General features: G+C 45.5%; 1 long non-coding RNA gene across 2 annotated transcripts; it reads left to right on the top strand.

Moving 5' to 3' along the window:
* Positions 1 to 3,920: 3,920 nt before the first annotated feature.
* LOC142776751 (uncharacterized) lies at positions 3,921 to 10,844 on the top strand. 2 transcript variants are annotated; one of them, XR_012887783.1, is made up of 3 exons: positions 3,921 to 4,149; positions 8,307 to 8,508; positions 10,692 to 10,844. It is a non-coding gene; the product is annotated as an uncharacterized LOC142776751 (long non-coding RNA). The 2 variants fall into 2 exon arrangements; XR_012887782.1 differs by having other exon boundaries at positions 8,307 to 10,844.
* The last annotated feature ends 677 nt before the right edge of the window (positions 10,845 to 11,521 follow it).

The following is an 11,521-nucleotide window of genomic DNA, read 5'->3' as shown; positions in this document are numbered from 1 at the left end:
CCTGCCCGGGGTGGCCTTGGGCACCCCGGCAGGCGTGTTTACTTGAGTGCTGGCTTCGGTAGCGTACGCTAAGCCCAGAGCGGTGCCTAGTGCTTGAAGTGGTCGTACCACAACGAGCCGCACTTGCGTTAGGCCTACGCGTACGAGGTTTGCCCTAACACTCGCGACCAGGCCCATTGGCCATCGTGAGAGTGCGCAGCATAGCCGCGAGGGACCTTTTCCCGACCGGCGTGTCAAAGCTCGCCATTGCCAGCTGCGACGTGCTCGCGGTTTTCCCCTTATTGTGAACGTCCGCGTGCGGGTGCCTTTGCTACACGCGTCCCGGGAGCGGACGTTGTAATGTTGTTCGGGGTGCCGCCAGAGGCAATAAAGTGTTGTGTACTTTTGCATTAGAACACTGTCTATTTGCCGCGCTAAGCGCCTTATTAGTTGAGCGCGCGCGGAGCGGTGCGCTACACGCGAGTAAACGGAGTAGCGGCCCTGTGGCTCGCTAAGCGTGAACCCGCGGTGATCGTCCGCTGCAGTAGGAGCTGGGTCACCCATACTGGCGCCCAACGCGGTATCAAAAGCTCATTAAGCATTTGATTAGTCTTAGCCGAGTCGGCCCGCCTTTGCGAATCAGGCTCGCCGCGTTTGCCCGCGTTATGTCTGCTCCGCGTGAGTCCTGTCCGCTGACGCTTTTAGCAGATACCGCATTGCTCTAGAACAGGGCCAGTGCCCCCTTGAGCATCACAATCGCGCACCCTCACTTGTCACAAGCCCCAGTCGGGATGACATGAGGCGCTACGTATCAGCTCCCACTGGAGAGGTAGCGTGTTTTGGGTCCGGGGCCATAGCCCAACCCGAACAGTGCACAAGGGCAAATTGGACTACTACTGCTCCCTTTGGAATGCATGGCAGTTCCATGTCACAGCGCTCCGAAACGGCTCTCAGTGGAGCTTCCGGGGCGCAGATCGGCACCGCGGCCTCAGCCGTTGCCGAATTTTGCCCGCTGGCTGCTATGCAACCTAGCGGCCTGGTACCCAACGCGGTATCAAAGGCTCATTAAGCCTTTGGTTAGTCTTAGCGTGCCAGTTCGCCTGCGCGATTCGGGCTCGTCGCAACATGTCTGCTCCGTGGCAGGCCGCGTTGCACAAAGAGGCCACCGCATCTATCGACGGCCGCCCTTCGGCGCCCGCCTGTGTCGTCACACCTTTTTGTGGTGAATACACTCCTACGTGGTAGCTGACGCGCTATCTCGTGCCCCCTGTTGTCTGCCGAGAACCTGGATTCCGGTGCGACGGCCGCTCGCGGTGCCTTAGCACTGGCAAGCGTCGGGGGCGAAACAGCGGCGAAAAGGGGGAGTCCCCATGAGGACGACCTTGGCTGCTATCTAGGTAAGCGGCGCACTGCGTAGCGGCCGAGCGGGGGGAACTTTCCGAAGGCCACCGTGCCGAGAGCGAACCCGTGACGCCGTGCACGCAGCGGTTGCTGCGGTCCTGAGTGGGCGCGATACCAGACTCCCCCATTTGGGAGAATGGGAGTTGCTTTCGGCAGCGAAGAGCTACTGAAGGCTCAGAAGAGTGATTCCCTTTCGAGTCTTGGAGGGACGGAGCGCCGTATACGCTGCTGCTTGCTTTGCGGCGGGCGCCGTTAAACCGTCTTGAGAGGCGCGCCGTTACGCTACTTGTTCTGCGGCGGGCGCGATTAGGGGGCTGAAACAGCGTGTGTCGCTGAGTCCCCGGCGGATTCATTTTGCTGGACCATGACGGGCTCCTGCTGAACTATATAGCCACTGACGACGAGTCCATCGACCCGTTAAGGTGGTTATGCCCAAAAGTCTGAGAGCCGCACTGTTGCGAGCCTCTCACGATGAGCCCATTGCCGGTCACCTGAGTGGCTCTAAAGCTTTTGCGAAACTGAGCAAGGTTGTCACTTGGTTTGGCATGAAGCGTGACATTTTCCGCTATTGCCGTTCCTGCCACGTCTGTCAAACGGTGAAATCAAGGGGTGGCAAGCCGCCCGGCTTGATGAAACCGATTGTCAGTGAGCGTCCGTGGCAAGTAGCCACCTGCGATCTAATGGGGCCGTTCCCCAGGAGTAAGCAGGGGTTCATACATCTGATGGTAGTTGTTGATCATTTTTTCAAATGGGTGGAGCTGTTTCCGCTGCGGAAAGTGACAGCGCGAGCGGTGCTAGAGAGGCTATAGGAAGTGTTTTGTCGGTTCGGCTTTCCGAAAAGATTGATCACGGACAATGCGTCATATTTCACCGCTCGGGTGTTTGGTAATACGTGCCGTTCCCTAGGAATAGATCACTGCACCACTTCGCCCTACCATCCCCAGTCCAATTTGACGGAGCGAACCAATCGTACGCTCAAACCGATGTTGGCGGCCTTTGCCGAAAGTCAAAGGGACTGGGCAGACCATTTGAGTGAACTCGCGTTTGCAATCCGAACCTCCGAGAGTCGCTCTACTGGTTTCTCTCCCGCCTTCCTTAATTTCGGAAGGGAGTTGGCAAATCCGGTGACCAGTGTCATGCAATGCCAGCTTGGAGACGAGGAAGAACCGGCAGACTGTTCTGCTTACGCTTCCACACTTCGGGACAGGCTTTGTCGAGCTCTCAGTAGAGCGAGGCAAAGTTTGGCATCGGCCAGGGCCGAGCAAAAGGCCCAGTACGACCGAAAACGTCGCCACCTTTCATTTAAGGTGGGTGACCTCGTCCTGAAGCGTAACCACGCTCTTAGCGACGCGAGCAAGGGTTTCTCAACTTCGCTCGCTCCAAAGTGGCTTGGTCCGTACCGAGTGGAAAAAGCTTGGACTCCACTCGCGTACTTGCTGAAAGACCCGCTTTCGGGAAAACTCAGTCGTGCCCATATCGCAGACCTGAAAGCCTTTGCGTCAAGGTCTGACGAGCCAGCGCCCAGTGGCTCTTCGTGCAAGCAACGGCGCACACCCGGTGCGGCGGACCGCATTCGGACCACGCACCGGTATAATCTGAGGAAGCGGTCACCTTAGTGATTTCGCGCCGGACGGCGGGCTTATTTCCGCAACCGAAGGCCCTCATTTTTACTTTCTAGTCTCAGTTAGCTAACTTCTTTACAGCCAGTGCTTGCAAAGAAGTCTGTTCCGCCCAGCTACTGCTGCTGATTGTCATTTGAGTGTTGTTTACTTGATGTTTTTTCCGTGTTTTCTTTTTTTTTCTTCTCGCTGGAGGAGGGGATTGTGAATTGATGCTTTAGCGTGGGGAGAGGGACAAATGACACTCTGCGCTTCCCTTGCGGTGCGCGTTTGGAGAGACCCGACCATCGGAGGTGTGTGTGCGTGTGGCGACAACTTAGGAAGCCACCGACCCCTACACCACTTTGGACTCTGGAGCTGTTCGGAGACCTGCACGAGGCCAGCTGTCGCAGACACTGTGCACGACTCGACCGACGCCCCAGGACGCCTCGCAGCCAATGGATTTGGCGACCATTATTCCAGCAGAAGGGCCGGCTGTCGCAGCGAGGTCCATCCGAACATCCACCGAGGCGGCGTTCATCGGACTCGCAGGGCTGTCGTCAACATCGACGAAACGAAGGTGAGCCCGTTCCTCGCATGAAGGCCTCAACCAGAACCCTCCCCTTGAACTCTCGCATCCACGCAATCACCCAAGTCAGACATTACGTGACGCTGCCCCTCCGAGCCGTGGACGCGCTCTTGCGTGAGCATCATGAACTTCCGTTACCCCTCTTCCGCGGAGCCCTTGTATTTGTCAAGTGTATTCTTGTGGGCCGCGTCTGCTGCCACCGGGTGGCACGAACCTTTTCGAGGCAAAAGTGTTCGGTTCACCCAATAGCCGCTTAAAACCGGCTTGACTTGGCTGAAAACGTATGAATAGACGGCGATAAAATCGCCGTGTTGGACATTTTTTTGGGGACGTTTAGGTGGTGGGAACGAAAGGTCTAAGGTTCCTCACTAACTTGTGAGGATCTTTACCGTGCAGTGGTTATTTATTTATCCGTGGTCTTTGCTTGGCCGGGAGCCTTATGCATTCGCGAGAACCGCCTCTGCGCATGGATACGTGGTCTCGTTTTGTAATACTGTCTATAAGCAATGTGGTAACGACTTGCCCGATCATGAACACCGTGTGTTATGCTATTTGTGGATGTATGCCGTACGTGTATGTCTGGTAAGTGCGTGTGTAGCGTAAGGATCGATGTGTCGCTTCCGTGAAGTGTATGCTTGCGCCAAAACTTTCATTGAAGCTTCTTCTTGCGTAACTGCGTGAGACAGATACGAAATGCACATGTTGGAAGCGATGGAATATTACCAGTCGTTCACACGACGTTATTTTCTAAGTGGCTTAAATATGTTGTCGCCGATTACGATAATCGGTTTTCTAAGCTATGTCTTTTCTTGTGGGTGTATACAAAGAAAAAAAAAGAAATAAAGTTGAAGATATGCTGGGAGCACTATAAATATTCGCTCAAAATTGCCACCTTAAGCGTCTTCTTAAAATTAAACAGTGCCGCAAGGCAGTCGTGCCTTGCGGTGAAGTGCACGCTGTGTATTGCGGTAAAACATACATATTGCGCGCGCTCGTGTTCAAATTGGAAATGTAGCACTGACATTGGGCCTCGTGTGTGCACCTAAATTGTACACGCGCTATCCTCTGCCTCATCAGTGACGATGCGGCAGTCAGTATCGTCATCATCTTCAGCTTGTGTAACAAGCACAGAACTATTTACCTAGTAAAATATATTTTGTGGCAGGCAATTCGCAAGGCATTCAGATGTTAGTTCATTGCAGGATTAATTCAAGATTGTTAAATGGCACGTTCAAATAAACGAAACATGCATATGAGAGGCTTCAGTCGTACTTCAAAATTTGTGCCATGCCTCAAATTGAAAATGATTATAAAGTAAATATGCTAAGGCTGGGTGTAGATTACCATTCACAATTCAGTTACCATTCATATTTTAGAAACTTAGAAAATTTGTAGCTCATGTTTTCCTATCGAGTAAGCACAAAAATAACTGTTGAAGAATGGTCTACAATTACTCACACAGTCTGCAAGAAATAGATCTTTGGAACGTATGTCGTGCCAGAACTAAGTGCAAGGTGGTTAGAGGAAACTGGTTATGACCCGACATAATAGCGCATGTTCAGACGTTTTACATGGGCTGCTTGTTGGCAAAATGGGATGCGAATTAGGTAAGTGCCTGTAGGGATCTGCACCAAGAGACGAAACCTGCTACATCTTTTTCATAAATTTCATTATTTGTGTCAAGCATGCGTGCACTCTTCGTTGTGTTCTTTCAGGAAGCAAGTATATGGCATACGCTTGAAATCCATACGTTACCCCTGCGATTTGAAGATGTTATCACAGTAAACATGAACGTGCAATGTAGTTGAAAACGTTGCTGGGCACCAACTTTCTTAACAATCTGAACCCGCTTATACTACAAAAGTTACCACATGACTTCAGCCAAATAGTTTCTAACTGTTGTGGTTATTGTCAGATAAAAGTAATAATGAGCTAGTTGTGCTTGGACAACAGTCTTGCTTTACTGTATTAAAATACAGTAATTTAGTACCTGCATATAGAAGTGACCACTTAGTTATTTTTTTTTATTTGTGGTCCTATTTGTTACAGTTTACTTTCAAAATATTTCATACAAGGTAGTTAAGTTTTAGGTCCATACAGTGGGCAAATTTTATCATCAGTACCGCATCCTGTACAATCACTTTTACTTCTCCTAGAAAGCATGGTGTTCCACTATTCCGGTATGTCTCGGCTGGGCTTCTCGACCTCGACGACTGTACATGTCAAACAGTTTGCCAAGTGTAACTACTTACTCCCCCATAACTCTAAATTTTGTCGAGCCATAATAAATAATTGGCAGTAAGGACCAGTTACAAAACCTTTTTTTTAAGAAGTGCTCATTAATCAGGGACCTAACAATTCTGTACATAAACGATGACAGCAACCACTTCTCCACAGATTGAACGATTAGGTTGTACTAATGAAAGCATTAATATAATCAGACTCTTTTTTTTTTTGGAAAGTAAATACAATGCATAAATAGTCTTACCAGTCTGTGATTCAATATTGTAGCTAAACTAGCGTTGAAAGCCAGAGTCATTTACAAATGCCATGTGTATTCCCGGAAAGTGCTAGGTAGCTTTATATAAATTGGAGATGTCTGCAAAAATGCAAAAAGCCTACGTTTATGTTGAGCAGAAGTCCAAGTGAACATGCATGCATATGTTCATGAACTAGTTCCCTGTAACATGTGGTGCAACAGCTCTAGCTTAAAAGCTTCAGGCAGCTTTTAAGCTGCTCCAAAAAGATTTTAGTTGCACCACAAGCTCCGGATATGCCTTTCATGAGTCACGTCACTGTGCCTGTTGAGTCTTTAAAAAAACAGGTTTGAAGGGGATGCTAAAAATTTTTTTTGAAGGGGTGAGTAGCAGAGAGCATTAATTTATTAAAGTCTTCAATTTTATTATGTTAGCTCTGAGGCTTGCAGGTATGTTAAATGAGCATGGTCATATGAGTAACACCTCATAGGTCAATAATTTTTGGGTTGACAGCAAGGTATGAAGAGACAGGATTATGAAAATTGCAGAAGTAGAAGTAATGAAGTTGTCGAGAAGACTTTGTTAACAGTACAATTACAGGCTTCACACACAATTTGCTTTCCAGCAGGGTGAATTTACTTTTGCTGATGCTTCCGATGGCATCATTGCACTTATAAGCACTGGTTTTATGCACTGCACGTGACGATCTTGTTTTTTCAAGGTTTATGTACTGATGAAAAAGTATAGGATCAAGAAACTTACATGCTGTCTTAAGGCATAATCAGGCTCACCATAGAGGTAATTGGTGACATTTTAGTGAGTTGTATGTGAGAGGTCTGTGTACATAACATCATAGTAATCTTGCAATGCTGTAGCTTTATTTGTGTAACGAGTGAAGCTTCTTTTCCTGTTAAAAATTTCTGCCAAGCAAACAAGTTCCAACAGTAGGATTTGCCCTCGGGTAAAGCAGGTGGTAAGAGTGAGCTTATTCAGAATCCCTTCAAGAGTACCCACTAAAGGAATTAGTACCTATAGGGCAAAAATTCCAGTGCACCAAGAAGGGCAAGGGAGGACGGTGCAGGTTAACATTTCAGGAGGGCATCTTCTGGACATCATCCTTCTCTAGCCACAAGCTTGTATGGCCAATGTTTAGCAGACTCCTACTAACATAAACAAGGTATAAATGTTGCTTCTCTATTGCAAGATGACACACCATATACCTATTAAGAGTCTCCTCACCACAAGCCCTTACATTAGCCTAAAAATATTTTTTTCTACGGTGCCCTTTTTTTGTCGTAAACAGTTTTCTGAAGCAACAATATGCACATTGTGACAGTCTAGCTGGTGACCACAGAGATGGCTCCCGCCATAACGATGTATACTCCACTCAAAATGTAAGACACTGCAAAATCATAGTCCGGTGTGCGTGCATACGACCTTGAACATGCAAGCAGTGACCACTTCTCTTGTGTTCTCTGCTCTGGCGCATGCTTGTTGCACACCAGTTCAAGATTGTGACAGTGAAATTAGTTCTGGCAATGCTGTCTCAGAGGTACACCCTTAGGAACACCATGGTGGAGCGAGCAGAGATTCATATCAAATGTAGTAATAAACTGGCAACACCATGGTGATAGAAGCACACTTGCATTAATTTATTACATTTTTATTGAGGCAGACATCACACAGCTAAGCCTAGTTGTGATCTCTTTTCATTATTGTCTACATAGTTTTCCCGTTGGTCACAGCACAGGAAGAAAAATTTCTCTGTGGGAGCACCATATTTTAAGCTTGCATGACTCCAATGAAGCACTGTACGAACAGATACATTGAAAATGTCAATACTTCGGGTCCTATAAATGGTGAATTGGTTGTCACATTCAGCCGGTGATCCTGCAGGAGCTTTAGCATATACTCTAAGGTCATTTTGCATCAACAATGCCACATACAATAGTTTAACAATGGTTGTTAATGGGCAAGATGATGCATAGCTTCAGGGAGCTAATTAAGCTAAGGGGAAAAATTATAGATGCCTAAGCACCACTAGAAAAATGAAAAAGCACAGAAAAAGAGCATCGGTCGCAGCTGAACTACAGAAAATATTTACACTGCATCACACATTCGCATCGTCTAGAATTTCCCCTAATAATGTTATACCAACCTGTCTAGCAGCAAGTACTTCCAAGGTAATAAAGTGCAGAATGACACTTGCATAAGATAGGGAACAGGACGCGAGTTAACTGCCATCTATCTTTGTTTGTGCAGGGTGTCTACCAACCTGGGAAAGTCGGGGAATTGGGGCCTTGCTGGAAAACTGCAGGAACTTTGGTAAAACCTGGCTAATTCATGGAAACTGGCGGCAGTCTGTGCCACCATCACAAAAATAAGCATTACCGTTGATCAATAATCAAAAAGTCACTCCTTCGACTGCAACTACAGTGAACAGCTAGAAGAGGCCTAAAAAAAGGCAATGCATTACTGTTTCTTCTTAGTGTACAAACAAAAGGATACACCGACCAAAATAACACAAAGTTTACAGATGTTTAGGCACCTGATATTGTTCTGAATGACAGCCATAAGAAAGGTACATCGTATTTAAGTATGACTAGGTGCGTGATGTAAGCACCAAAAGTATATGGTCAGCGTTCCATAAATCTTATTGAGTATATGTGCAGCTGTGTGAATGTGCAGGGATTCCAGGTGCTGGCATGATGCAAGCTTGTTTTCTTCGACCAGAACACGGTTGCTTGACCAGTCAATTTGAAAGCCTGTATATTCCGCATGTTCAGCGAAGGCATCCAAGGCCACCCATCATTTGGTGACTTCATTTTGAACTGTTGTGTTGTTTAACTCTTTCATTGAAATCACAGGTCTCATAGACTGACATGTTGTCACACTCGTGGCAGATTACAGTGTAAAGAAGACTACAGAAAGTTCGCTCGGCAGCTTATTCTTCCCATTGACTAAAGCATTCCTTAGCTTCCACGTTGGTACATGCACTATTTTGATGTATGTTCCTTCTACATATCACATATCATATCTGACTTTCCAAGCACAGCATTTCTCACATCGGTAAATTTGTGCATATTTGTCGTGGCCACAAATTTGGCTTGGCTTGAAGGCCTTTTAGTTTGGTGCTTATGTTAGAACTGCCATCACAAGAGGTTTGGTGGGCTATGTCTTGCCTAGTATAATATTATTGCTATTATTATTATTATTGGCGATGCAGCTGCAAACGTCCTCCGCTATGCACTTATTGCAGATATTTCAAGAGTAGCACACTGTCTTCTCATTTCATTTCCTTGAGATGGTGTTATTAAATCCATGAGTATTATTTATCATTATGTTCATAGAAGAGTACGTAAATGAAGGTAACCAAAACACGCAACTTAGCTTCACAAAAAAAGCCTACTGGCTTTTTCAGCTTGCCTTTGTTGTACATAGCCTAGTCACTCCTCACAACGGTGTTCATGCTGTCTGAGACGCATCTGGAAGCTAAGTTGCATGTTTTGGTTGCTGACAAGGAAGGCTTCTTTTAAACTCTAGATGGCTCTATGTATAATGATAAGGTAGCCACTGGTTTGGAAAAAAGCTGAATAAATCATTTTCTGAGCAACTGCAGCCAATCAATTTATGTGGATGGACATGCATCTTCACTTTCACATGCAAAGTCTGGTGTTCCCCAGGGATCAATCATGGGACCAGTTTTGTTTCTCATTTACATCAACGACATTGGACATGGTTTGTCATCTACTATCAAATTATTTACATACAACTACATCATTTATAGAAAAATTGACAGTACCCAAGCTAACGAGTCATTATAGTTGGACCCTAATAAACTCGCATTTTGGTGTCACCATGGCAAATTAACACTTCCAAAACGAAGACCATGACGTTTACAAGAGCACATAAAACAGAAATGAGTCAATATGAAATTCAAGCTCTCCCCATTGAAAAAGTATCCCTATTTAAGTATCTTGGAATTCATTTATCTTCTGACCTGCCTTAGAATAAGCGCATCGATATCATAACTAGTGAGGGGTCAAAAGCACTTGGATTTATTCAAAGAAACCTTTACTTGGTGAACTATACCTCTAAAATGCTAGCATATACTACACTTGTCCGTTCAAAGATAGAATGTGCATCCATCATCTAGAACCCACATCAATCATATCTCATCGATTAACTAGAATTAAAATAAAATGAAGCAGCAGGATTTATCACCAAGTGGTATTCTCGCAACTGCAGCACTACATATATTACGCACTCACTTTCATTACCCCTTCTTGAAAAACGCAGACTGTCGTCACTGTTGTTGCATTTTCGTACATTTTATCATAGTAAATGTGCCTTCATGAAGCTTGTACAAACACACCTCATAATATTTTGAAACATATTGATCGCCAATTCAAAATACACCCTTTTTTGGCACGCACAATTATGTATCAACACTCACCATTACTTCGAAGCACACATCACTGGAACACACTGCCAAGCGACATCGCTTGATTCATTGATCGTGCCACCTTTGTAAACCAATTCAATATTTTCTTGGACATATGACTTACCTATCTGTGTGAGTTTGTAAGTGCATGTATGTGCTTATTTTTACTCTTCTTTCATTGTAAATATATTTCCTCCTTAAAGATGATAGTCTTGCTTGGGATACTCCAATGCAAAAATTTTGGTCCGTCAGCAAAAAGGCTCAAGTACGACCACATCCACAGCATCCACCAGTATTGCTCAAGTTTCTGCGTTCATACTTGTACGATTGTCAATAAAAAGCAAATTTTGAGCATATTTGAGGCACAATATCAACATGTCGATATTGTGCACTGTGTTTATTTACACTAGAAAAGGTATAAATAAGTAATTCTAAGCGCTGCAGCTGACAATGCGACGCTTCGCATGGAAAGGCGAGTCTCCTACGCTTTGCTAAGACGATACTGTGCTGCTACCTGTCTTGAAATCTACAAAATATGGCCTCCAAGATTGCACGCATGCTGCGTGCTGCGTGCTCGCTATAACAAAGGCCATCCTTTCGTTTTCTGAAATTACCGCCAGATGGCACTCATGTCTCACGCAACACCTCCAGGATCCCATTCACCAGTTTTCTCGTGCAAAACATCAAATAAATATTTCTGTCTATTCACTCTTTTCAGGCGAAATACAATAGTCTTTCGACGACATTTTTGGTCAAATATGCAGATAGGGGGCAATTTTTTCATGGCAATTTTCTGTATATATATATTTTTTGCACTATAGCTGTGTCTCTCTTATTGAGTTTTCATTCCTGCCACAATTTTTTTTTCCTTTTGCATCTTTGTCTATGGAACTGTATTTTACATTGTTTACCACTTTAATTTTATAATGGCAATGTTCTGATTTGCAAATTTATTGTATAACTAAAACCCCCTGCGTAATGCCTGAATGGGCCTTTAGGGTATATATTAATAAAAAAAAGTGTTGATGCACAA

This window comes from Rhipicephalus microplus, chromosome X (genome assembly GCF_043290135.1).
Source record: "Rhipicephalus microplus isolate Deutch F79 chromosome X, USDA_Rmic, whole genome shotgun sequence".
NCBI lineage: Eukaryota > Metazoa > Arthropoda > Arachnida > Ixodida > Ixodidae > Rhipicephalus > Rhipicephalus microplus.
Note: the sequence above shows the minus strand (reverse complement) of the source record. Positions and strands in the feature narration are given on the sequence as shown.